Here is a 26,113-nt window from a genome sequence, read left to right as displayed (position 1 = left end):
GGACTGGACCTCGGTATTGGTCCCTAGCCAGCTCGAAAAAGGGGGCTGACACGGGGTAACTTCCAGCCATCAAAACTGCTTAGAACAGCAAGATTAAATCCACCGCCCACTGGAGGGTCTGAAAATGTTAAGCAGCCGTCGGAACCACAGGCTCCATAATGCAACACTAAATGGAAATGCTTTCCGCATTGAAATTCCATCGGAGGAAATGTGGCACAAACAACAACTAAACTGTGGAACCCACGGACTGTAATTAAGGTGGAGGACACTACTTTGAAAAAGTTTCCGGGAGAAACGAAACGCGTCAGTAAAGTCCCGAATCATGCTGTTCCTTTAATTAAAAATGGTATCTAACGAAGTCACGTGTGCGACTCAGCTTCTTTTCCTTGTGGAGAGAGGGTTTGAACATTTACATCGGCGTGGTTCTGCCGAAGAGTTCAACGCACCGCCACAAGAGCGCCAACGCTCTCCCAACAGGAACCAAAGCTAGGACCGACAAAACGGACCGGGAGAGAGGTGCCGCCGAGGACTGGACCTCGGTATTGGTCCCTAGCCAGCTCGAAAAAGGGGGCTGACACGGGGTAACTTCCAGCCATCAAAACTGCTTAGAACAGCAAGATTAAATCCACCGCCCACTGGAGGGTCTGAAAATGTTAAGCAGCCGTCGGAACCACAGGCTCCATAATGCAACACTAAATGGAAATGCTTTCCGCATTGAAATTCCATCGGAGGAAATGTGGCACAAACAACAACTAAACTGTGGAACCCACGGACTGTAATTAAGGTGGAGGACACTACTTTGAAAAAGTTTCCGGGAGAAACGAAACGCGTCAGTAAAGTCCTGAATCATGCTGTTCCTTTAATTAAAAATGGTATCTAACGAAGTCACGTGTGCGACTCAGCTTCTTTTCCTTGTGGAGAGAGGGTTTGAACATTTACATCGGCGTGGTTCTGCCGAAGAGTTCAACGCACCGCCACAAGAGCGCCAACGCTCTCCCAACAGGAACCAAAGCTAGGACCGACAAAACGGACCGGGAGAGAGGTGCCGCCGAGGACTGGACCTCGGTATTGGTCCCTAGCCAGCTCGAAAAAGGGGGCTGACACGGGGTAACTTCCAGCCATCAAAACTGCTTAGAACAGCAAGATTAAATCCACCGCCCACTGGAGGGTCTGAAAATGTTAAGCAGCCGTCGGAACCACAGGCTCCATAATGCAACACTAAATGGAAATGCTTTCCGCATTGAAATTCCATCGGAGGAAATGTGGCACAAACAACAACTAAACTGTGGAACCCACGGACTGTAATTAAGGTGGAGGACACTACTTTGAAAAAGTTTCCGGGAGAAACGAAACGCGTCAGTAAAGTCCCGAATCATGCTGTTCCTTTAATTAAAAATGGTATCTAACGAAGTCACGTGTGCGACTCAGCTTCTTTTCCTTGTGGAGAGAGGGTTTGAACATATATATATATATATATATATATATATATATATATATATATATATATATATATATATATATATATATATATATATATATATATATATATATATATATATATTTATTACATCATTTTCTTTTACAACGTATGTAGGTATGAAGTTAAGACTAATAAAACGACTCACTTATATAAAGTTACCTTCACAATATTGTGGTAGTCGAACTTCAGTATACCATATTTTGGAAAGACCAATATTTAAAACTCGATATTGTGGTAGAACACTGAAGCAGATGTTTGGAAATATTTTAGATGCTATTTCTGTACCAATATTTCCTTTCCTTTACTTTCCAAATCATTTTCGAGCCTCTTACTGGGCATAAATTGAAAAATATCACTTTCTTTGATGATAAGTAAAGAATAAAAGGAAGACTCTGCCTGGCAGCCATCCAAGCAATTATAGTAATTCTGGCGATTTCGTCCTTAAAATGAATTATGAAGGGTCCATTTCGCACTGCCAGTTGGAAGCCCTTGTAAAACACATATAGACACTTGGGGCTTCCGAGCCCTGGGGCAGTGAGATCTCTGGCTGCCATTGAAACCTCATATTAATATATGTTATTTTATTTCAGGGGAAGAAAAGAGATTAATTGCTGAACAGTTTTCCTCTGCAAGTGGTTCAAGGTGCATTGTGACAACTCTCAGAATATCTCGTCTCCACTTCTGCGTGCTGTTTAATGTCAGCTCCAAGCCTGTCTAGTATTCCTGAGGGCGATAATCAAAAAGAGAAGCAATTTCTTCAGGTTGACAGGTTATCCAATTGAAGGCAGATTTATCTCAGCAGTTAGTCTGCAGGTGTGAGGTAGAAAGAGGTGGTCAAGTGAAGCCCTGCCACGCTGTTGTGGGCTGTGTGAGATAGGTGAGGGAGCAGAGGAGAGTGCAGCTGGTATTGTGTACTGAGAAGGGACTATAAATATAACCTGGCGCAGGGCTCCATGGCAGAGCGGAGTGCTGTCGCTCAGGAACTGGAGTTCTTGTTTCTACACTTCATCATGACGGAGAGTTCCATGGATCCTGACCACAAGCAGGGTACATGCTGTCAGCAGATGAACTGGACGAAAGGTCCTCATGGAGCACAACCTTTGCAGCCATTGCTAGTAAGAGGGTACCAGCGCCTTGCATATGTAGTAAAAGGGTGTGACGTAAGTGCAGAAACACAGGGGTAGAAAGTTTTGCAAGTGCGCTCGTGTGTCATGTGTGGCAAAAATAGCTTTTATTTAGTGTACAGTAATGACCACAAGCGCAGTTCAAAATTGTGTGGTGTCACACATGCAATTCCAAAGACATTTAAAAATATACCCCTAACAGGTGAAACTCAGTTATTGGACCTCGTTCCAGCCCACTCAGGCGCGAACTCCTTCATTGTTGAACACCCGCGGGTCCGTGGTGGGAGTAGAAACAAGAGAGTAGAATAGAAGGTAGCCACAGTAACACATTTAAATAATATGACAAAAGAGCCACCCGTCTTCAAATAAAATTGAAAGAAAATGGAAGTGCAAAAGTTAATTAGCACAGTTGACGAAATATATTTTGTTCACGTTTTGTTAAAAGTCCAATTCAAATAGAGGAGGCAGGGAGGTAAATAGTTATTCACCAGTGAGGTAACACCCAATACATTGCAGGGTAGGTACATTATAATGAAGGTCGGGTCCTTTGAAGCCCTTGGGGATACAGACAAGCATCCTTGCTGTGAACCTTGGGCCTCATTTATGAAAAGTGACGCATCACTTCCCGCCTTGATTATGGTAATAGCTTGTTCGCGGGTATCCCTGCCTACGAGACCCGCCGCCTTCAAGCAATCCAAAATCAGGCTGCCCGTCTCATCTTTCACTTGCCCAAAACCCATCACATCACTCCTGTCCTCAAATCCTTCACTGGTTACCCATCCTGCAGAGATCCTTGTTCAAACTAGGCTGCCTTGTTTATCGGGCCCTTGATCACTCTGCACCGGCGTTCATCAACTCTCTAATTTCCCTCCACACCCCTGTCCGCACTCTCCGTTCATCTTCCTCTGCCCTCCTCACTGTTCCCCGTTTCCACAAAACTCGCACTGGTGGAAGTAGATTCTCTGTTCTTGCACCCCGGTTTTGGAATTCCCTTCCTCTCTCTATGCGTTCTATCCCTATCTTTTCACACTTCCGTAAAGCGCTCAAAACTTTCCTGTTTGCCCTGGCCTACCCCCGCTAAACCTCCTGGCCCTGTCTGTTCTGTTCCCTAGAGCTCTCAGCGCCAGGAAGCCATTTGGCCATCGTGCGCTCTATAAATAATTTCATTCATTCATTCATTCATTCATTCATTCATCGCTGCGTGAAAACAGTGATGCGTCACTTTTCACTGCGCACTCCTTACGACATTCCTGATGCGTCATATTTAATGTATGACGCATCATGTCGCAAGGAGTTACAGATACGTCAGTATTTCTGACGTATCTGTAAGCGCAAAAGTGATGCATTGCTGGAGTGTGTCACAAAAGTGACGCAACTCCAGCAATGCGTCCTTTCACATGGGGAAAGCCCCATGTGAAAGTGCTTGTGTCAGTCTTACGCCTGCTGTGAGGCAGGCGCAAGATTTTGACGCAACAGCGTCCCAAAAGTGACGCAGTGAAATCTCATAGATTTCACTGCGTCACTATTACGAGGCTTTTTGCGGGAGAACGCCCCCCTCTGCATACATTATACCTGGCGCAGGTATAATGTGGCGCAGGGGTTTAAAAAGTGACGCATCTACCTAGATGCGTCACTTTTTAAATATGGCGCAACAAGGCGCATTTTTTACACCGCTGGTGCGTCACAAAAAGTGACGCACCAGCGGTGCAAAACTGATGCATGGCCTTCATAAATAAGGCCCCTTGTATGGAGCTGCGGAGAAGAGGCAATATACACCCATTGGCATACTCACTCAGCTGTGCAGCAGCTCGTTGATAGTGCACATGCAGGTGATGAGCAGATGCAAATGTGAGATGAGAGACAGATATTTTAGCTCCAAGGAGTCCAAGTAAAAGTTCAGAATTTTACATCGTCACTAACATTATATTTCACAAGAAAATTCGCCAGACCTCTCTCTCAAACACCTTCAAACATTTTCAATACTCACGGACAATATTTAACTCATTTGGCAGCGTATTAACGTGATTTGATTCGTATGTAGTGATTTTTAAGGGGCGCCTAATGATAATCGAGCTCAAAAATTATAAAATGCTTCTATTACCATGAAAAAACGCACATTCTCCAAAGACAATCCATATTCAAAACAGCCTCTGTAGGGATGTACAAAGAAATCTAGATGAATGACGTTGTGATACACATCTCCTACCAACATGGCCACATTTTCTGCAAAAAGTTGGTTCTCCTTACTCTATGCTCCCTGACTGGATACATAAAAAACAAAAGCCCTATGCAAGCCAATAATTTTTATGTTAGGAAAGTTCATGGTTAATTGGGAGAGTTTGTGTTTTGCTCCCATCTTTCATGGACTCAAGATCCCATCATGAAGCAACATGTTGAGCTAAAAGAATATGGAAGTTGGGAGTAAGGTTTTATGCTGTACAAACTGTATTAGGGTAAGCTGTACCTCTAAAGAAGAGTGCTATAGAAAAAACATAGATGATGAAATGGTCATTGTAAGTGGTGATCTCGAAAGGCATATACAGTAAAGTATGCACAATAAATCAGTTTGAAAAAGGGCCAGAATTGTGGTTGCATCTTTAAGAAAACATATGCCTTTGCCGAAAAGCATTATGTCTGTATCTTTATAAAAATTAAAATTTATGCCAAAAAGTTACCTTGGAGTATGTGGATTTATAACACGACGCTGCACCCTCAACTGGCACCAGCGTGAAGGCTGAATATAACAGGTATTCTGCATCAGGGAGCTTCGAGTGCAAAGCGGGTTTGGGGGGCAGCCAACCACAGGAAGGGTGCAGTCCAGGGCACTGTGGGGATCCCTTCACAGCCAGCGCACGTAGGCCCAGAACGGCCTGGTTGACCCCAGCATCTGATGGGTTTGGAACAGCCTCCAGAGTAATCTAGCAGGAGGTCCGCATTTAGCAGTGGCAGAATGGCACGGATGTGTTCAGTCAGCCTCCCTGTACACGTCTGGCTAAGAGCTTGCCGAGCAAGGGGGCAGTGCCTCCGGTTGTAAGTGCAAGCCTAGGGTGGTAGAACTTCATGGCCTGGAAGTGTTACAAAGGGCAATTAGGGAAAGCCCTAATGCTGTGTCAAGTGTGTTTCAAGAGTTTTTGGTGAGACCGGCAAGTGCATCAGGTCATGCGGAGAGGCCAGACAGAGCGCTGGAGGGGACTAGGCCTCTGGCGAGGCGGACATCATCTGTACGGGCGTAGACCTTGGAGGCAGGTACGGCTAAAAGCACGGCAGGAAAGCCTGCAATAGTTTCCATTGGTGTGGACACAGTAGAGCTGCGGGGTGGGCCAGCGTTTGCGGAAAGGGAAATATGTGAGGGATGTGGCGGTAGGCACTAAAAAGTTGGATGGTCCTGGGGTAAGTAAAGTGGAGAGTAGTTCCTTCACTGGGAAGAAGACGGGGTAGGAGGCTGAGAAAGGGGAAAAGAAGGATGGCCCAGAGAGCAAAGATATTAGTGTAAACAAGCCTTTGGGGGGTGCATCTTATGCTGGTCACAAAAGAGCACATCTGGAAAGGGGAGTACGTTGGGATGCTCAAACTGTTACACAGGGGGGTGAGGTCAAAAGCTGGTTAAAAAAAGGAAGAATACTAGCTGTCCTAGTGGCCAAAGGTTCCCTTTACTAACGAAAACTGGATGATAGCATCCTTAATTTATGCCAGTGTTTAGTTCAAAAAGTACCTGGAGCGTTGGGTCGCAAAAACATGGGGGGCACGCGTGGGCCCAGAAGGACAAGGAATGCAGGGTACACTTGGCATGGGACCCAGAGGCAGAATGGGGGGAATTAGACAGTGACCTAAGGCAGCACACTATGGGGACAGCAAAAGGGGGTAAAACGATATTCACTGCCAGCCAAATGCCAACAGTTTATCGCTCGATTCAGTGTGGCCCAAACCTGAGGTGGGGTGGGGAACACAGTCAAGAGCCAGCAAGGATCTGGGGACCTGCTGGGATTACAGTAAAGGGCTTTTTATGCACAAATACAGCAAATTCTGCCATGAGGGTTTCAAAGTGAGGGGGCAGCACCGTTGGTCAGCTGTTTTGGAGCAGGGAGTGGCAATTACAGCCTGGGAGGAAGCCACAGGCAGCAGCCCAGCAGTAGTTCAGGGGGGAAGCAGCAGTAGTTCACAGGCGCCCAAGGAGGTAGGGGAGCGCAAGAGGCCGAGCCAAAAGGCTAATACTCTAGTTAAGTTGGACAGGTTTGAGTACCGGCTGAGGTGCTACAAGCAGCAGGAAGAAGTGGAGATTTTGTTGGAAGGGTTTCAGGAGGGGCTTGGGTTGGGGTACATGGGGCCTCGGGTCAGAAGATGGGTGGATAATCTGAGCTCAGCCAAAGAGCACAAACAGGCGGTGCAGGACAAATTGAATAAGGAGGTGCTGAAGGGTAGGATGGAGGGCCCCAGTTTGGACTGGCTCATGGAGAATTTGATTGTGTCTCCAATTGGAGTGGTGCCCTAAAAGGAGGAAGGACAATTTAGGCACTTGGGCTGGCGTGAAGCATGGCCAGTGAACAATTTTATTGCAGAAGAAGTGACCGGAGTGTCATACTCTTCGGTTGATGTGGCCATGTCGATAGTGGTGACGGCTGGCCAAAGTGCACTGATGGCAAAGTGCGACGTGCACCCAGCTTTCTGGCTGCTTCCAGACCAGCCTGAGCATCCACTTCCAGGGACAGCGGTATGTTGACAAGTCCCCACCAATGGGTTTCTCTATATCTTGTGCATTGTTTGAATGCTTCAGCTCCTTTTTGCAGTGGCTATTTACATGGTGTACTGGGCATTGGTTGGTTACTCACTACCTAGAAGACTTCTTTTTTGTAAGTTCATCCGGCTCCGCGGACTGCCGGGTCTGCATTGGTAAGCAGGGCGCAGGGTTTGGGCGCAAGATGAAATCATTAAGTTTGGCCTTTGATCTTCACAGAGTTAGAGGCACTATGTGTGGGCCTGGGGGAGGATACGCATGTAGTAGGGGTTCCTATGTAAAAATGTACTGCTTGTTTCTTTCAGGTTCAGTGGTTGGCCCAGCAGCTGAGGAGGTGGGCATATGGGTGGTGGGTGACTTGTGTGTCACAGGCGGAGTTTCAGGCGCATCAAAGAAATGGTGGCTATCATTTGGGTTTGAACGTACACCTTTTTAAAATCACTTGGAAGGGGAAAAGGGGTATGTGTGGGAAAGATATGTTTCAGTGTCTGAATGGCATGATGGTGGGCGGCAGGTGCCCAGACATGCTGATACTGCATTTGGGAGAGACTTATTTGGTTAAGGAAAAGGAGGTTGTCTTGTCTTTTGGACGGAGTTTGGGCCTAAGAGGGCTTGGAGAGGAGCTTTGAAGACTGGAACAATAGATAGAGCTCAGAGGACAGTGAACAGAGAGATGGCTCGTTTTTGCAGGGGGGTTGGTTTTGGAAGAATTTGAACCAGATTAGTAAGTGGGGGCAGAAAAAGGTTGTGTTGCCACCCCCTTTTTGTGGGTGGCTGGGCATGCAAAGTTTGCCAGGAGCTGGCAGATGTTTGATTGGCATTGACAGTTAGTGAACCATGTGCAGGGAAAGGGTAGGTAAGTAGTTCAAGGTTCAGTTTAGGACATTTGGTTATTTACAGTTTCATACATGCTGTCATTAGGATGTAGGTTTATTAGAAAATTGGAAATGTCAAAATGTAAAACATTTTAATGTCTGTAATGTGTTAATTGCGGGGTGGGCATGCGGGGGCGACTGCAGGGAGGTCTGCTCCCCGCCCCCAGGCAGATTGGGAGGGTGGTGCAGTCGAAGGGACTGCCATTTTAGATTTTATATTTGAGCTGCATTGGCACAGCTCAATATAGCCCAAGGACTATTTAGAAAGGTATGTTTGGGCTCCCTGCCACCATTTTAGGTTTGGTGACCAGGTGGCTGATGACAAGGAGAGTTCGCAAATTTGTTTCCTTCCACCCAGTCCCTTTATTTGAACTTTTGGGGGCATATGTTTTATGAAGGTTTCTATTCTAGGGGCGTTTCGGTTGAGACAGGTGTGCAGGGTTAATTTGCAGGCTGTCACTTGGAGCACGTGTGTAGCAGGAACATGAAAAGTTTGCCAGGAGTTGTCAGATGTTTGGTTGCGGTTGACAGTTAGTAACCATGTGCAAGGAAAGGGTAGGAAGGTAGTTCAAGGTTCAGTTTAGGACGTTTGGTTATTTACAGTTTCATACATGCAGTTATAGGATGTGGGGTTTTTTTTTTTCTTCTATTTTTTTTATTCCTCATATACCAATTTGGGTGCTCTAGACGGAGATCCTCTCCCCTCCCCCTGGCATCACGATGTTACGCCCACAGAATTCGACGCCAGAGAGAGCCGGAAAAAGATACTCCCCTCTAGTGTTTACTGTTTGCTTTATCCACCTCAGCCTCTGTGACTTGGCGACCCTCGGATTGGTTGAGGACTAAGCACCAACAGTACCCAGGTGAAATCATCGGAATACTCTCATCTGTTCCGCCATGCCACAAGGAGCTCCCAGATCTTAGACTCTGAGGAATTATCACATGCTATATCAGACTCACTAATATAAATAATATACCTTAAACACTCAGAAAAGGTGGGAGCATCTTCAGATTTCCATACTTTACATATTTCTCGTCTAGCCAATAACATCACATAGAAAATAAATTTAGTCTGCTGGTTCGCAAGCTGGTTATCCGTCCCCAGACCGAACAGAATCATTGCCGGTGAAACCACGATCCGAGTTCCTAGTACATCCATCAAAAAACCCTCAATTTTTTTCCAAAACAAGTTAAGGCTAGGGCATTCTACAAACATATGCAAATCACCTGCCTCTAAAGATTTACACCTTGGGCAGCTATATTGTATGTTTGTGATCCTTGTCAATCTTTTTGGGGAGAAATACACCCTGTACAGTGTGAACAGATGGTTTCGTTTAAGAGGAGCGGATTTTACTATTCCGTTCACCAGACTAAAAGAGTCCCCCCACAAGTCTACCAGTTTGTTGCTATCCAGCCCCACAACATTTCCCCAGTGACTCTGAAGTTCCAAATCAGTAACTCCCTCTTTTTCCATCAAAGTCTCATACCAAAAAGCGAGTTCTTTATCCCAACGCCCCTTTCTATTTACAAAATCAAATTTCGGGTTAGATGTACAATCCCATATTTCCGTAGACCACCAGCTTGACAACTGGTAATATTTAAATCTTGTAAGGGTTCCTCCCGTCAACAGAGAGAGGGAGTCCCACCCCAATAGCTGTTGATCATTTTGTAAATCTCTCCACTGAATTAACCCTGCTAATTTGAGAGGGGTTGACAGTTGGTCTCTAAGGCATTCTGGGGTCCCTGGAGAGTCCCATATTGGGGCCTGGGAGGCGTAGTATGGAATTTGTAATTTTCTCCTGAAGAAAACCCAATTCTTCAGAGCCGTGACTAAAACCTTTAGCCTGACCTTTTTGTAGAATCTGGGGTCTCCAAACTTGAATAAAAAGTATTCGTGACCTTGGGGGATACCATGCAATATTGCTTGAAACAAACGTCCCAAAAAAGATGTATCTGCCTTACCTGCCATAACTCTAAAATTTTTAAAGTGGAAGGAATGGGCATAATGCAAGATGTCAGGTAGCGCCAGACCTCCCATTTTTAATTGTCTTCTTAACTTTTTAGCAGAGATTCTGGGCATTTTGGAATTCCAGATGAATGAGCCTATTTTTCCTTGTAGTTTTCCCACCGCCTTTGTGTCGAAAGATAAGGGTATTGAATTAAACAAGAAAGTTACCTTTGGTAGTATAATCATCTTTATAAGATTAACCCTCCCGAAGATGTTTAATGGGAGCCCGGACCAACGCTGTAATTGTCCACAGATTTCCTTATACACCTTGTCCAGATTAACTATCGATATCTGAGTAATGTCCTGGACTAATTGAATCCCAAGGTACCTCATCCTTATTTTTGTTTCAGGCAACACTGCCTCCTGGTTCCATTGCATGATTTCCGTTTTATCCTTATTTATTCTATAACCAGAGGTCTTTCCAAAAGCTTCTGCATGTTCAAAAAGTCTAGGTATTGCTACCTCAGGATTGGAAGTGAACATTAAGAGGTCATCTGCATATAGGGCGAATTTTAGATCCAGATCGTTTATTGAAAAGGGTTTTATTAAATGATCTGCCCTTAGTTTATTCACTAATGGCTCGATATATAAATTAAACAATAGGGGGGAAAGGGGGCACCCCTGCCTAGTGCCCCTTGATATTTGCACCCAATCTGAGAGCGTCCCATTTACAAAAATCCTTGCCTTTGGGTTCAAGTACAGTGCTTTTATAGAGGTGATGAAGTTAGTAGGTAAACCGAATGTGGACAATACATCCCAGAGATAATCCCAATTTACCTGATCGAATGCCTTTGCGGCATCTATTGCTACAATAGTCAGCGGAAGTTTCTTATCAGTAGCATAGTCTATTGCTGTGATGGCCTGAAAAGTCAGCTCGTTAATCTGCCTACCTGGCATGAAACCCCTCTGATCCTCATGTATAATAGTTTTAATCACTTTGGCTAGCCTCGCCGCCAATACTCCTGCAAAAATTTTGTAATCAGTGTTCAGCAGGGAGATCGGCCTATATGATTCAATAGTCAGGGGGTCCTTATTCGGCTTCAAGATTAAAGCAACTGAGGCCTCCAACCAGGTCTTTGGAATCGGTTCACCAGCCAAATATATTTTATTAAACAAAGAAGTGAGAACTGGGACGATTATCTCCGCACCAATTTGATATACCTCCACAGGGAGTCCATCCGGGCCCGCAGCTTTCCCTTTTGCCATCTTCTTCATCTGATTATGAACTTCCCCCTCTTTTATCTCAGATTTTACAAAATCAAAGTCGTCCTCCTGACACTGCGGAAGTCTGACCCCCTCCAACCATCCATCAACAACCAGATTAGATTTATCCTTGGTTTCAGAATATAAGGTCTGCATGTATCTTCTTGCCTCTTCCGATATTACTTCATTGGCATAGGAGACATCACCAGAGCTTTGCACTTTAAGGCCGTTGATTTGATTTCTTGCTCTATCAGACCTAGCCTTCCATGCAAGGAGGCGGCCACATTTTTCCCCATATGAGAAGTTGCTAAGTTTACTTGAATCCCATTTCTCTTTAATGATCTTATCAAGATTCGCCTGATATTTCGATTTCAGATTTTCTAATTCTTGTTGTATGGTGTGTATATTGGCATGTTGTTCGAGTGAAGCCTTCTGCAATTGTTGCTCCTTTTGCTTAATCTCCTGTAGTGAATTCCTCTCTGTTTCCTTCCTATTCTTACTTCTCTTAATCATTATGGTTGTAAAAAAAACCCTTAAGTAGGTCTTGAAAGCTTCCCACACTATTTGTTCTGAAGCAGTTGCCTTGTTAAACATAAAATATTCCTCCATTTGTCTCCTCAGATCTCCCCTTATTTCCTCCTGTTGTAATAGCGATCTGTCTAATGTCCACCTTCTGGCCTGCCCTCCCTGTGGAAACTTTATAGACAGGGTTACTACTGAGTGGTCAGATAATATTGCTGGAACATAAGAAGTGGTCATGACTTTGGATAAAAGCTCTTGATCGATTAAGAAAAAATCTATACGTGAATGGTGTTTATGCCTGTGGCTGTAAAATGAGTAATCTCTATTTTTCTGGTTTTTGATTCTCCATACATCTAACAGACTAAATTCTTTCATAATAGTTTTAAGCTCTCTCTTCGATTTAGGTAGAGAAAAAGAAACAGCCCTAGAAGTACGATCAAGTTTTGAATCAAAAACTAAATTGAAATCCCCTCCTAAGATAATAGGTGTATCTTGCTCCAACAGACTGGTTTTTAAGCTAATTAATGCATCTGGACAGTCCTGGTTCGGACCATAGTAGACTCCACAAGTCAGCCTTATGTTATTTATAGTTATGAAGGCAGTCAACCATCTTCCCGAGTCATCAGTATCGTACTTTTCCACCCTTACCCCACTATTCACTCTAACAATGATTGCCACACCCCTTATTTTGCTGCTTTGATTAGAGCAGAGGAGATCTTGTATCCATCTTTGATTTTTGAAGGCAATTTTACATTCCTTCTGGTCTAAATGTGTTTCTTCTAGCATAATGATATGAGCATCTGATTTTCTCAGAAACTCACAGATTCTTTTCAGCTTTTTATCCTCTCTAAGCCCGTTCACATTCCAGCTTATGAACTTTAAATTATCCCCCGCCATTGATCGTCTGGCCGTCGCTGTCATCATTATTTGATATAACTATAATTTCCAAAGCTATTTTAGATACCATTGATATATGAGGAAAATTTTCTTTTATATTTTTTAACCCTTCCCCCTCCTCCCTTCCCTTGAGGAACCCCCCCTCTTGAACCTTGGCGATCTTATCGCCGTTGAGAGCCTTGTCCCTGGCCTAGTATCTGCCTCACCTTAGTGTGTTTACATATTCTGTGTCAATGCCTCTATCTCCACCTCATATCTGTGTATTTTTAGTGCAAAAGAGAAAATTGTGATAAATAAAGTTTTTTTTTTTTTTTTTTTTTTTTGGGGGGGTTTCTTCTTTTTGTTCTATTTTTTATTAATTTCACTCCCAGACCCTTCTTCAAGTATTCTTTTTCTTTGTTATATTATTTTACAATGTGTTTTTTTTTTTTTTTTTACTTTTTTTTTTACATATATTACATATATTACATATATTTAGTTACGGGCCTCTCTTTGTGCTTGCTGAACTTCTTGATGATCCTTCATTGCTTCCAGAAAACGGTCTACTTCCTGTGGGGAGATAAAGTTATAAGTCTTGTTGTTCCAGACAACTCGTAATGATGCTGGGAATTTCATCATGACTTGAGCACCGAAACTTCTTAGTTCCTGCATACGTGATCCTAACTCCCACTGTCGCTGAGCGGTTACCTTGCCTACATCTGAACGGATTGAATATTTTACTGAGTTGATCTGCAATGATGTATCTGTGAGCGCCCTGCTCAGAATCAGCTCCTTCACCGAAAATGTTAGGAAGTTTACTAAGATTTTCCTCGGTGCATTCCGCTCAGGATGTTTCCGAAATGGATCTCTGTGCGCTCTTTGGATTTCCTTTTCCAATTCAATGTCTGGTCTATCCTTCAATACACCTTCTCGCAGTAGTTTGCATACTAGAGTCTTCACGTCCCCATTCTCTATTCCCTCCGGAACCTTTAGAAACTTCAAATTATTTCTCCTGGAATGAATTTCCAATCGCTCCAAATCTAGTTGCAGAGACCTGTTCTGCTCTTTCAATTCCGTTATGGCCTTAGAGTGCGCCTCATACACTTTTGTGAGAGTAGCGACCTCTCCCTCTAAAGCCTCCGTTCTAGTACCTATCTCGTCCATTTTATTCTCCAAACTTGTGCATTTTCGAGTGATCTCACTCTGGTTAGCTTCCGATGTTGCAAATTTAGGGAGCAAGCTTGCCAGGAGGTCTTCCCTCAGAGTAAGTAAGAGGCTCTCTAGGCTTTGATTTTCCTTTCGTGGTTCATCTGATGATGATGCTGCAGATGCTGATGCTGATGCTGACATGGACATGGACAAGGATGCCGATATAGGTATAGATATAGAAGAAGAAGATATAGCTATGGGTGTTGTCTCAAGCTCAAGTTCTTCTGGAGTCTCCCCTAGATCTCCCAGGTCAGTCTCAGGGTCCAACATCAAAGGGGCATATTTGTTCTGGAGCGTGACATTTAGTTGTGAAGGGTCTCCCAAAGCATTAGCCGGGGGGGCCAGAGGGGCCTGTCCTGTACCTGTATCAGTACTTGCTTGCACTACTTGCTTTGTTTGCCCACCACTTCCTTTTGAACTGGGTCCAGTGTTTAACATAGGGCTGGAGACTGTCTTCTCCATTATCTTGAAATAGGATACCAAAGAGGGTGGAGGTTTAGTTGATTTGGCAATAATACAGCCTTTCTTCAGCTTTCTACAATCCCCTAGTTTACTTTTTTCTTTTTTCTTCTGTTTTGGGGTTAAAGGGGTTAATGTGGCTGGGCAGCCTGGTCCATTACCTCCTGAGAGTAGCAGCTCTTTGTCGTGTAAAGAGCGCATGAGGTATCTATTTCTAGCTGCTGCTGGGGGGACAACAACCCCTGGAGTCTGCTTCAATATTAAGCCCGCCCCTCCGTTTTTTTGGCTCTCCTGGCCCTTTTGATCCTGACTCCCCAGCAATAAACACACCCTCTCCTCAATGCTCGTTGTGGTTTTGGTTGATGCTGCCCCAATGTCCATTCCTTCGGGGCTCCTATACTCTGCTGGAGCCTGACCCTTGGTCCCCACCACTGACGCTGCACTAATCACTGCACTAATCCGCTCCCAGTGCTCCACACTCTCCTTAAATACCAAAGTGTCATTCAGTATCCCCCCTCTTTGCCTTTCATACGGGGGACTGATCACGCTCACCGTGCTCACTGCTAGCCTTCCTCTACAGCTGCCATTCACGTAAATCCTCGCCGCCGCCGCTCGTGTCCTGCACCAGACTTTTGCCAAACACCAGGCGCCGCGCTGCTCTGCAGCCGCCCGTAGCGTCGTGTCTTCCGAGTAACTCTCCCGGGGACGTCCCATGCGTGCGCAGGTCCTAGCGCCCCTGGGTTCCCACTCGGCGACAGCTCAAAGAAAAAAATCAAATAACTCCGTCAGAAACCCGAGGCATTATTCTCGTAACAAAAATCCCCGCATATTCTCACCGCTTAGTTTCCTGCATCTCGCTGCTGCCGGCACTGACACCACTGTCTCACTCGGCAGTCTCTCCTAGGTCCAGGACGTGCTCTCGCAGCCGGCGTTAGCCTGCCGCCATCTTCCTCATGGTCCTTCACCTTTCTATAGGATGTAGGGTTAATAGAAAGTTGGAAATGTCAAAATGCAATACATTGTAATGTATTAATTGTGGTGTAGGCATGTTGGGAGGGATCATAGGGGTGGGGAAAAATGGTAGTTTAATGGATGTATAGCAAGATTTCAGTTTTGTAAGGCTGTTGCTGTGATATTTTGTTGTGTTTTGCACCTATTTTAATAAAGTGGCCTTTTTTACACAAGGTGAGTGGTCAGTGTCTTGGCTGCACCCCTCACTCCCAAGTATTTAGCCCCTGCCTCCTCACGGAATGATTAACCACATGTGAGGCACTGTGAGCAAGTTAAGTGTGTGGGGGTGTGGAGTGGAGGTGCTACCCCACCGGGCCTACCCCACTACATGAACGCCTTGAACCACGCTACATGAACACCTTGATAGCCTGGCAATAAGTTATTCAATGGCATGTTCTGCAACCCTCAAACAGTATGCAGGGATGTGAAGGGACAGGGAGGCTTCAGTATTCGAAATTTGTAATCAGCACGCAGAGCACAGACAGTGCCCGCCAGGGCCAGACTGGGAAGCCAAAGCAGCCCTGGCAAGTTTCTCTTATCAGCCCATGGGGAAGCACTGCCTGGCACTGGGAGGCTGGAAATGTTTGCTTGCTGATTTTGTTACTGCGGGACAATATTGCATCACTGCTGGAAAATCAGGCCTCTGTGAGAAAATCAGCCCCTACTGCCACAAATCTGGTTCCCTCCCTTCCAGCCACCCAGGAAAATGCCTGATGCCCGCTACTGGCAGTCTGCCCACCCAGCATTAAGGTGCATTGAATATGGTGGAGAAATGGAAAAAAAGAGGGAAGATGAGGCAGTGTTGTTATTTAATGAGTCAGATAGAGTGCACTGTTAAATCCATGTGTGTGAATGGAAGTAAAGGGCAATCAGCATGACATAAACTATAGCAACTTGAAAAGATGTTACAAAAGGAAATCAATAGGTGATAGAAAGTTACATCTTTTGAAAATTATATTGAAGTGGGCAGGGTGCCAAGATGTCTGTCTGTTTTTATAATTCCTGCTCATGAAAGCCCAAATCCCAAACGTGTGGAAGAATGTTTCAATTTGATGGGGACTACATCCAAAAACATGATAGAGCATTTGATAAAATATACAAAAATGGAGTTGGATGATATATGTACAGCAATCCAACAGATTCAATATGAGTTAAATAACGAAAGGGGGCAGAAATACAAACTGTGCTAGACAAATATGAGGAGGAAATTCAACTCAAAAAGCAAAGAAAAATTCTAAGGGATAAAAAAGAGTATAGTGACGGAAAGGTATTTACCTTTGCTAGAAAATTTGACAGCATCAGGAATTCATTCAGAAAGAAAAAGGTACATAGGCACCAGGAATCTGCTTACATCTGAATTGTTTTCTGAGGCATCTCTGATGTAGATGACTCCACCTCCGCCCCTCACAGTCGGTGTGACTTTGTTGGAGGAATACAATTTGATTAAACAGGGCAAGATGTGGTCACATTTGAAGGCTATCCCAAAAGGAATAGGAAGGGGAGGCACCAAAGGAGGTGCTAAACAAGGCAGAGTGGAGAAAATATGAAAAAGTACCTCATTTGATGAAAACAAGGCAGTGTTACTAGAAATGATGGGTGAGAACAATTTGTTAACAGTTGTAAATTTATTGACTCATGTTTTAACACCATCAGAAAAATGTGTACTGAAATTAGGTTTGTCTTTCTGTAGCAATTTATGATTATTGTGACATGGGTGTGAGCCTTTTTTTGCTTTTTAAGAAAGCTTAGACTGAGGAACTATTTAAAACTTAAAAGCAGTGAGAGTGTAAATGAATATGCTAGTATAAACACAACTGAACCCAGTCAAGGTTAACTTATTGGAGATATTGGTACTCTAATATATCTGTGGAATTTGGCAGACACTATTCATGAAGGGTTGGAACAAGGCTCTTGAGGAATTGTGGTTACAAACGGATAAGATCCAGATCAGTCCATTTAAGCCCAAGTCCACATTTTTACCCAGTGTGGGCCACAAAAGCATTGATGTTTTTCAAGATATGGTTATGAAAGATTAAAAAGAATTACGTTGAGTAAATGTGTTTGTAAGGGTGATAATTTTACAAGAGATCAAATACAGGCCACAACAACTCATAGAAATGACCACACTATAGTTATCAAACTCTTAGATAAAGGGGGTAATGTGGTACTCTGGGATGTAAAGAAATACAGAGCTGATGCAATTTACCATTTACCTTTATCTGGATGCTATGAGAAAGCAATATAGGGAATTAAAGATGACATTTCATGCTATGTTGTTTGAGTAGAAGGAATTAGGTCTATTGAGCTTGATTGAGTATAATTTCCTCAAGGTTGATAACCCAGTCATTCCGTGCTTATACCTTTTACCTAAAATTCTTAAGGATTCATTCAATCACCCTAGGCCTCATAATGTTTCCTCCAATTCTAGTCTTCTAGCGAAGACTTCCAAATATATAGATCACTTCTTATGTCCCATAGTAAAAGACCTGCCTTCGTATTTTAATTATAAAACAAATTTCCTTTGGAAGATCCATGATGTTCATTTGAAGGATACTTAATATACAATTACAATTTGTATGAAGCCTCTGTATATTTGTAATGATCACACATTGGGTTTAGTAGCATGTAGATATTTTCTTTTTAAATCAAGACCTTTGCATTGTTTAGATCATACTGAAATGCTGTTAAACACAATTGAATTTGCCTTCCCAACAATTTATTCCAATTTGAAGGACAGCTATATCAACAGCAATCTAGGACAGCGATGGGCACCTGCGTCATCCTCACCTTTATGGTCTGGTTGGAGGAGCAGGTGGTTATCAAGACTTTGGAAAATTGAATCCAAAGAATTCCACTAGGGTTTCATACATAGATGATCTGTTTATTTTATAGGGTGGTAGTAGTACAGAGGAAGTAACAAAACACGTGGGACCAAGACTCAAATAGGAGGTTAGTATAACTTTGCCAATTTTTCTCTGATTGGTGGAATTGGTTCTTCTGAGTACAGTAAGTAGTAAAGGGATCCCTTATGCTTTCCTCCAAGCTTGTTCTGGAGGGCCAGTGGGTTGACAAGATGCTCCTAAGCAGTGAACCAGCTTGCCATCAGTAAGTACCCCATGACCACTTTTTAGCTAATTCCCACAATATCCACACCCACTTTTAAAACAGTAGGATTCATTTCCTGCCGTTAAAATGTGAATTAGCAAGGTATCATTTCCCAGATTACCACGTTGCCGGTATATTGCTACATTTTAGAGAGCATCTCCAGTTAACAGGAGGTTAATTCCTGCTCCACAAATCCACCCACTGCAAAACAGTGCAACCAACTTCACTCCATTCTGGCAATCTCTGCCTTCTTTCTCAACAATATATCAGCCAGAGCAAAGTATCAGCAGCTGTGAGTGGGGCCACCCTTTAAATCTAATTTCCAATTGGCAAATTAGGCAGCAAAGGCCTGTCCACTCCCTGTCAAGTCCACTGCTAATGTGCATAATCTCTTTGAAGCCTTATTACTAGCAAATGATCAGCAAGTGCAATTTGCATGTTGTATTTCCCTCAGTCATGGAGGTGTGAATATTTCATCAATAATGCTGGTTTGAAAATGTACTTAACATGGCATTTCTCATCAACTGGAAAGTTTAGGAAAATGCTTTTTTGTGTGGCCACTCCCATTTTCTTGTGGACTGATGCTGCTGTTTTTTAGGAAGGCCCCAGTGTATGTCCTTTAACCGCCGAAACATGTAGAAATTGGCTGCACTTCTAACTTACCTGTAAGACCCTAATATATTGTACAAAAGTGTACCTAGGGCCTTTAAGTTAAATGTCACTAGAGGACTGCAACACATATTGCACCACCACTAAAGTGACCATGCAAATTATGTATCTATGCCTGCCTTGCAGCCTCAGTAGGCCAGTTTTAAACTGCTAATTTGACTCAGCAAAATAAACCTTTTTCCAGGCCTAAACCTTCCTTTTCAATACTTATAAGTGACCCGAAAAGTAGGCCCTACATGCCCATAGGGTATGATGCATGGTATTTAACCACATGGCTGCTAGGCGTTTTCCCGTCCTGCGCTAAAATATCTAAAACTCCATAAATCATGACGAGCTGGCCTTGTCATCCGCGCACGGCAGGTAAGCGCCATGACGAGCCCAGCTCGTCATTAGCTTCGAAGGGGTTAAAGAGTCGGACATGCATACTGTTTTAAGGCTGCTCTCTTTTAGGAAAACACTGGGTTACATTATAGCCCCCGATAAAAGCTTAACTATCGGTTGGCTGACCTCCTGTTAAGCTAAAAAAGCTGAAAGAAACCCACTTTCCTGAAGAACCGAGTTGACCAGTCCCCACAGGACCTGCCCTGGACCCTCCTGCTGGCATCTCCTGGAGTGAATCCAGGTCTCTAAGTGATGTCCCTAAGGTTCTGGGACCCTTAGATTAGTATCGGAGTTTACTCCTCTTGATTAACCTTAGAAGCTGGGACTTAGAAACTTCTCCAAAGATTTGGCCTGGGGGACCAACAGAAGAGGGGGATCTACCTTGAAGCTGATCAGCAGAGGGTGCATTACCAATGAGCCTGACTTTGTCGTAGTATCTGCTACATTCTTCTCTGCGGGAGAAAATCCAATTCAGTGGGCCGATTGCCGAACGGCATCCAAAGACGTCAAACCCTCTCCAGCTACAGCCTGCAGCCTTGCCTCGTTGAAGGAATCCAGCTTCCAGAAAAAAACAATATGGGCCTGATTATGATGATTACAATATCGGTCAGAAAGCCTCCAAACTGCTGGTTGGAAGCTTTCCGACTGACATGGTAGGTTTAAAGTCCGACCACCATCTTATGATGATTGTGATCGGAATTTAAACCATTGCCTAGTTGGAAAGCCCTCATAATCCGGCATTTCTGCCGTCGGGATTATGATGTCGGTTTCCAACAGCCAAACCATGTTGCCTTTTTCGACTTGGATTGGCTGTCAGAAATTGACTTTGGGGGCACCGAGCAGGGCCCCCTTTTCCCCCTGGCACTTTGCATTTGACCCCCGCATAATCCCCTTTTGAAAAATTGAAATATGCAACTGCACCATGTGTGGTCATATCCTAATTCCGCGGTCTGAACTGCCGACCAATGGTCGGGCAGTTCCTTCCGCGATACAGTGTTGGCCGCAGGCAACTCCGATCGACATCGTAATGATGGCCTCAGTCTAAGTCTAAAAGTAGATATCTTCACGGGACGCGATGCCAAGAAGCACCCGATTGAAGGACAGCTATATCAACAGCAATCTAGGACAGCGATGGGCACCTGCGTCATCCTCACCTTTATGGTCTGGTTGGAGGAGCAGGTGGTTATCAAGACTTTGGAAAATTGAATCCAAAGAATTCCACTAGGGTTTCATACATAGATGATCTGTTTATTTTATAGGGTGGTAGTAGTACAGAGGAAGTAACAAAACACGTGGGACCAAGACTCAAATAGGAGGTTAGTATAACTTTGCCAATTTTTCTCTGATTGGTGGAATTGGTTCTTCTGAGTACAGTAAGTAGTAAAGGGATCCCTTATGCTTTCCTCCAAGCTTGTTCTGGAGGGCCAGTGGGTTGACAAGATGCTCCTAAGCAGTGAACCAGCTTGCCATCAGTAAGTACCCCATGACCACTTTTTAGCTAATTCCCACAATATCCACACCCACTTTTAAAACAGTAGGATTCATTTCCTGCCGTTAAAATGTGAATTAGCAAGGTATCATTTCCCAGATTACCACGTTGCCGGTATATTGCTACATTTTAGAGAGCATCTCCAGTTAACAGGAGGTTAATTCCTGCTCCACAAATCCACCCACTGCAAAACAGTGCAACCAACTTCACTCCATTCTGGCAATCTCTGCCTTCTTTCTCAACAATATATCAGCCAGAGCAAAGTATCAGCAGCTGTGAGTGGGGCCACCCTTTAAATCTAATTTCCAATTGGCAAATTAGGCAGCAAAGGCCTGTCCACTCCCTGTCAAGTCCACTGCTAATGTGCATAATCTCTTTGAAGCCTTATTACTAGCAAATGATCAGCAAGTGCAATTTGCATGTTGTATTTCCCTCAGTCATGGAGGTGTGAATATTTCATCAATAATGCTGGTTTGAAAATGTACTTAACATGGCATTTCTCATCAACTGGAAAGTTTAGGAAAATGCTTTTTTGTGTGGCCACTCCCATTTTCTTGTGGACTGATGCTGCTGTTTTTTAGGAAGGCCCCAGTGTATGTCCTTTAACCGCCGAAACATGTAGAAATTGGCTGCACTTCTAACTTACCTGTAAGACCCTAATATATTGTACAAAAGTGTACCTAGGGCCTTTAAGTTAAATGTCACTAGAGGACTGCAACACATATTGCACCACCACTAAAGTGACCATGCAAATTATGTATCTATGCCTGCCTTGCAGCCTCAGTAGGCCAGTTTTAAACTGCTAATTTGACTCAGCAAAATAAACCTTTTTCCAGGCCTAAACCTTCCTTTTCAATACTTATAAGTGACCCGAAAAGTAGGCCCTACATGCCCATAGGGTATGATGCATGGTATTTAACCACATGGCTGCTAGGCGTTTTCCCGTCCTGCGCTAAAATATCTAAAACTCCATAAATCATGACGAGCTGGCCTTGTCATCCGCGCACGGCAGGTAAGCGCCATGACGAGCCCAGCTCGTCATTAGCTTCGAAGGGGTTAAAGAGTCGGACATGCATACTGTTTTAAGGCTGCTCTCTTTTAGGAAAACACTGGGTTACATTATAGCCCCCGATAAAAGCTTAACTATCGGTTGGCTGACCTCCTGTTAAGCTAAAAAAGCTGAAAGAAACCCACTTTCCTGAAGAACCGAGTTGACCAGTCCCCACAGGACCTGCCCTGGACCCTCCTGCTGGCATCTCCTGGAGTGAATCCAGGTCTCTAAGTGATGTCCCTAAGGTTCTGGGACCCTTAGATTAGTATCGGAGTTTACTCCTCTTGATTAACCTTAGAAGCTGGGACTTAGAAACTTCTCCAAAGATTTGGCCTGGGGGACCAACAGAAGAGGGGGATCTACCTTGAAGCTGATCAGCAGAGGGTGCATTACCAATGAGCCTGACTTTGTCGTAGTATCTGCTACATTCTTCTCTGCGGGAGAAAATCCAATTCAGTGGGCCGATTGCCGAACGGCATCCAAAGACGTCAAACCCTCTCCAGCTACAGCCTGCAGCCTTGCCTCGTTGAAGGAATCCAGCTTCCAGAAAAAAACAATATGGGCCTGATTATGATGATTACAATATCGGTCAGAAAGCCTCCAAACTGCTGGTTGGAAGCTTTCCGACTGACATGGTAGGTTTAAAGTCCGACCACCATCTTATGATGATTGTGATCGGAATTTAAACCATTGCCTAGTTGGAAAGCCCTCATAATCCGGCATTTCTGCCGTCGGGATTATGATGTCGGTTTCCAACAGCCAAACCATGTTGCCTTTTTCGACTTGGATTGGCTGTCAGAAATTGACTTTGGGGGCACCGAGCAGGGCCCCCTTTTCCCCCTGGCACTTTGCATTTGACCCCCGCATAATCCCCTTTTGAAAAATTGAAATATGCAACTGCACCATGTGTGGTCATATCCTAATTCCGCGGTCTGAACTGCCGACCAATGGTCGGGCAGTTCCTTCCGCGATACAGTGTTGGCCGCAGGCAACTCCGATCGACATCGTAATGATGGCCTCAGTCTAAGTCTAAAAGTAGATATCTTCACGGGACGCGATGCCAAGAAGCACCCGATTGACGTCGACAGCATCCTGGGGGAGAGCCTCAGACTCTTCTTGCGCAAGGTTTTTGCTGCCTTCCTTGACAGCCTTAGGGAGATCTTGTTCTTTGTCACCTGTTTTTATGGCCTTGCTGAGGAATCTCCCTTCTCTGAAAAATTCTAAGTTGGAAAGTAACTTTCAGATAGCGTCCTTCCTGGGCAATGTAGCCAACCTGCACTGAAACGCGTTGGCCTTAAAGCTTACCTTTGTCCTGGTCAATCATCCCAAACCAATTTAGATAAATAGAGTAAATTCTAATAAATTGAATTTGTCAGAACAACTCCAATCAGTAGAAATGGAGGAATGCAATTCCCAAATTTTAATGATATATTGCTCATAAAAACACAAACTCTCAGTCATCTGGTCATGCTGATGGAGCACTGGTTGGATAAAGGGAGCAGGTTAGCCTCACTGAAAACGTTACCTTCACAAAATCCGGCACAAAGAGTTCCATTTGAGTTCCATTTGCAGTGGAGGAGACTGTGAGGAGCAGGGCGAGCACTGTGGATGGTTGTTGCATGAAAAAAATTCATGGCAGCGTGGCTTGTTGTTGTAGCATGAAGAACCGCTCAAGTGTCATGAACAGTTATTCCTGGAGCTTCTCGTCACTGGGGCTGTTTTTGTTGTAGAACAAAGTGCTGTTCTCGCGTTACTGGTTGTCACTGGTTGGTGGTAGGCAGCAGATTCTCTTCGCCAACGGGCCTGTTTATAGTCACGAAGAGCCCAAAATCTCAGGATTTCACCTCATTTCACAAGAGGAGCTCAGCTGATGCCAGCCAAGGGTGTAGTGGTGCACAGGGGACCCGAACTCCAGGAGTCTCCCTGAGCATGGGCAGGTCTGAAAGCTCCAGACTGGGTCTGGAACCTGAGGGGCCCATACATGTACATTGCAGGGGGGGGCTCAAGTTTCATTGCTCCACTGGATCTAGGATCTGGTGAGGCCCCTCTTGGGGATCAGGAACTCACTCCAGAAGAGCCCAGCCAGGCTCAGGCAGGTGCAGTTGATGTTCCAGGCAAGTTAGCTGGGCAGTTGCAGGGAGGCCAATCTATTGTGTTACTGTAGCATAGACAGGAGGTCTGTCAGTTGACCCTTGGAATCATTCAAGTAGCCTGGGATGAAGGCAGCAGGTCCAGGATCTTTCTTAGACAGCAGAGCAGTCCTCAAGCAGCAGGGCAGCCTACCTGGCATTCAAGGCAGTCCACAAGCAGAAGGGCAATCCTCTGGGTAAAATGGCAGTCCTCCTTCAGGAATGTACACATGTCCAGGAGTGTACTGAAGAGTGGTTCTGGAGGATCAACATTTGTACCTGCTGGCAGCCTTTGAAGTGGGGGAAGTACTAATAGTACCCCAACATCTGGTTCTGGAAAGAATGTTCTTCCTTTCCCTCTGTCAAGGCTCTAAGACGTCTGGGGTGACAAAAAGCTAGTGTCAGGTTCCTTTGTGTGTGCTGAAGGGAACCACTTTCAAATGTAAGTAGGGCACAGAACATCTCTGCCCTCAGCCATACTTGCAGGATGGCCCATCCTGCACACATCTGCTTCCCTTTTGTGTCACTGTCTAGAAGGAATACAAAAACCCCAACCGCAGAGCCATTCACAGTCAAGTGGCACAGGATACAGGCACAAATGGTTAGGACAAGAGAATGCCAGCTTTGTATTGTCATATTTGTGACTTAAAATCCGTATTTGCCATTACAAAGAATTGTAAGTTACAATTCATTTGAGTGTAAATATCATACCTTTTAACTGTTTGAATGTAATAAGGTAACACAATGTTAGTCAATGGGAGAGATAGTTCTTACAGTAGTGAAAAACCACTTTAGGTGTTTTTCACTGCTAGAACATGAAACATTTAAACCCTCATGTCCTACATTTTATATACAGAGCACCCTGTCCTATGAGCCATCAGTGCCTGCATTAGGGGTGACTTATATATATAAAAAAGCAAAGTTTACACCTGGCAAAGGGCTTATTTTACTAGGTCAAAATGGCAGTTTAAACCTTTACTACAGGCTGCAGTGGTAGACCTGAAACATTTAAGTGGTACTTCAGTGTGTGGCACAATGAGAGCTGCAGGCTTCCTAGTAGCATTTATTTTACAGGCCATGGGTACATGAGGTAACCCCTTACAGGGACTTACAAGTAAATTAAATGTGCCAATCAGCTGTAAGCCAATTATACCATGTTTTAGGAAAAGAGCACAAGAATGTTGACACTGGTTAGCAGTGGTAAATTGTGCAGAGCCTAATGCCCACAAAAAAGTGTTTCAGCAACAGAAGGTAGCATTCTGGGGGAGACCCTGAAAAAAGGGCCATGTCCAACAACTCTCCATATCATGGCTCCCTCTAATCTGACTGCACAAGGTTAGCCCCTTAGTAAGACAGGACCGTCTCTCCGCTGCCATATCCCAGGCATTAGCTGGTTTGAGATGGATGTACCCACCTGTCTCTGAGTCCACAGTGACTCACTATCGCTGATTCTTTCAACCCAGACCCCAGACGCAGGGTCGGAAATATCACCGGCTATACAGACTGTTACCCCATTTGTGCTTACAGCCCTGAAGAGTCACAGGCTCCTTGCCCACTTGACGAAACACGTGTCGGCTGGTCATTTGCTTTTGAAGTTACCTTTCAACAAAGGAAGGTCAAATACAATCCTTTGAAGAACAAAAAGACTTTCTATCGTGTCTAATTTGTTTCATTTACTACCTATTGTGTTCTTTTGATTATGCATGATACATGTATACACCTCGCTTAACGTGTGCACAGGATTCTTGTCATAACTCTCCATATAATGGCTGCCTCTAATCTGACCATGC

This window comes from Lissotriton vulgaris, chromosome 7, assembly GCF_964263255.1.
Source record: "Lissotriton vulgaris chromosome 7, aLisVul1.2, whole genome shotgun sequence".
NCBI lineage: Eukaryota > Metazoa > Chordata > Amphibia > Caudata > Salamandridae > Lissotriton > Lissotriton vulgaris.
The sequence above is the reverse complement of the archived record's forward strand: the minus strand, read 5'-3'. Positions refer to the sequence as shown.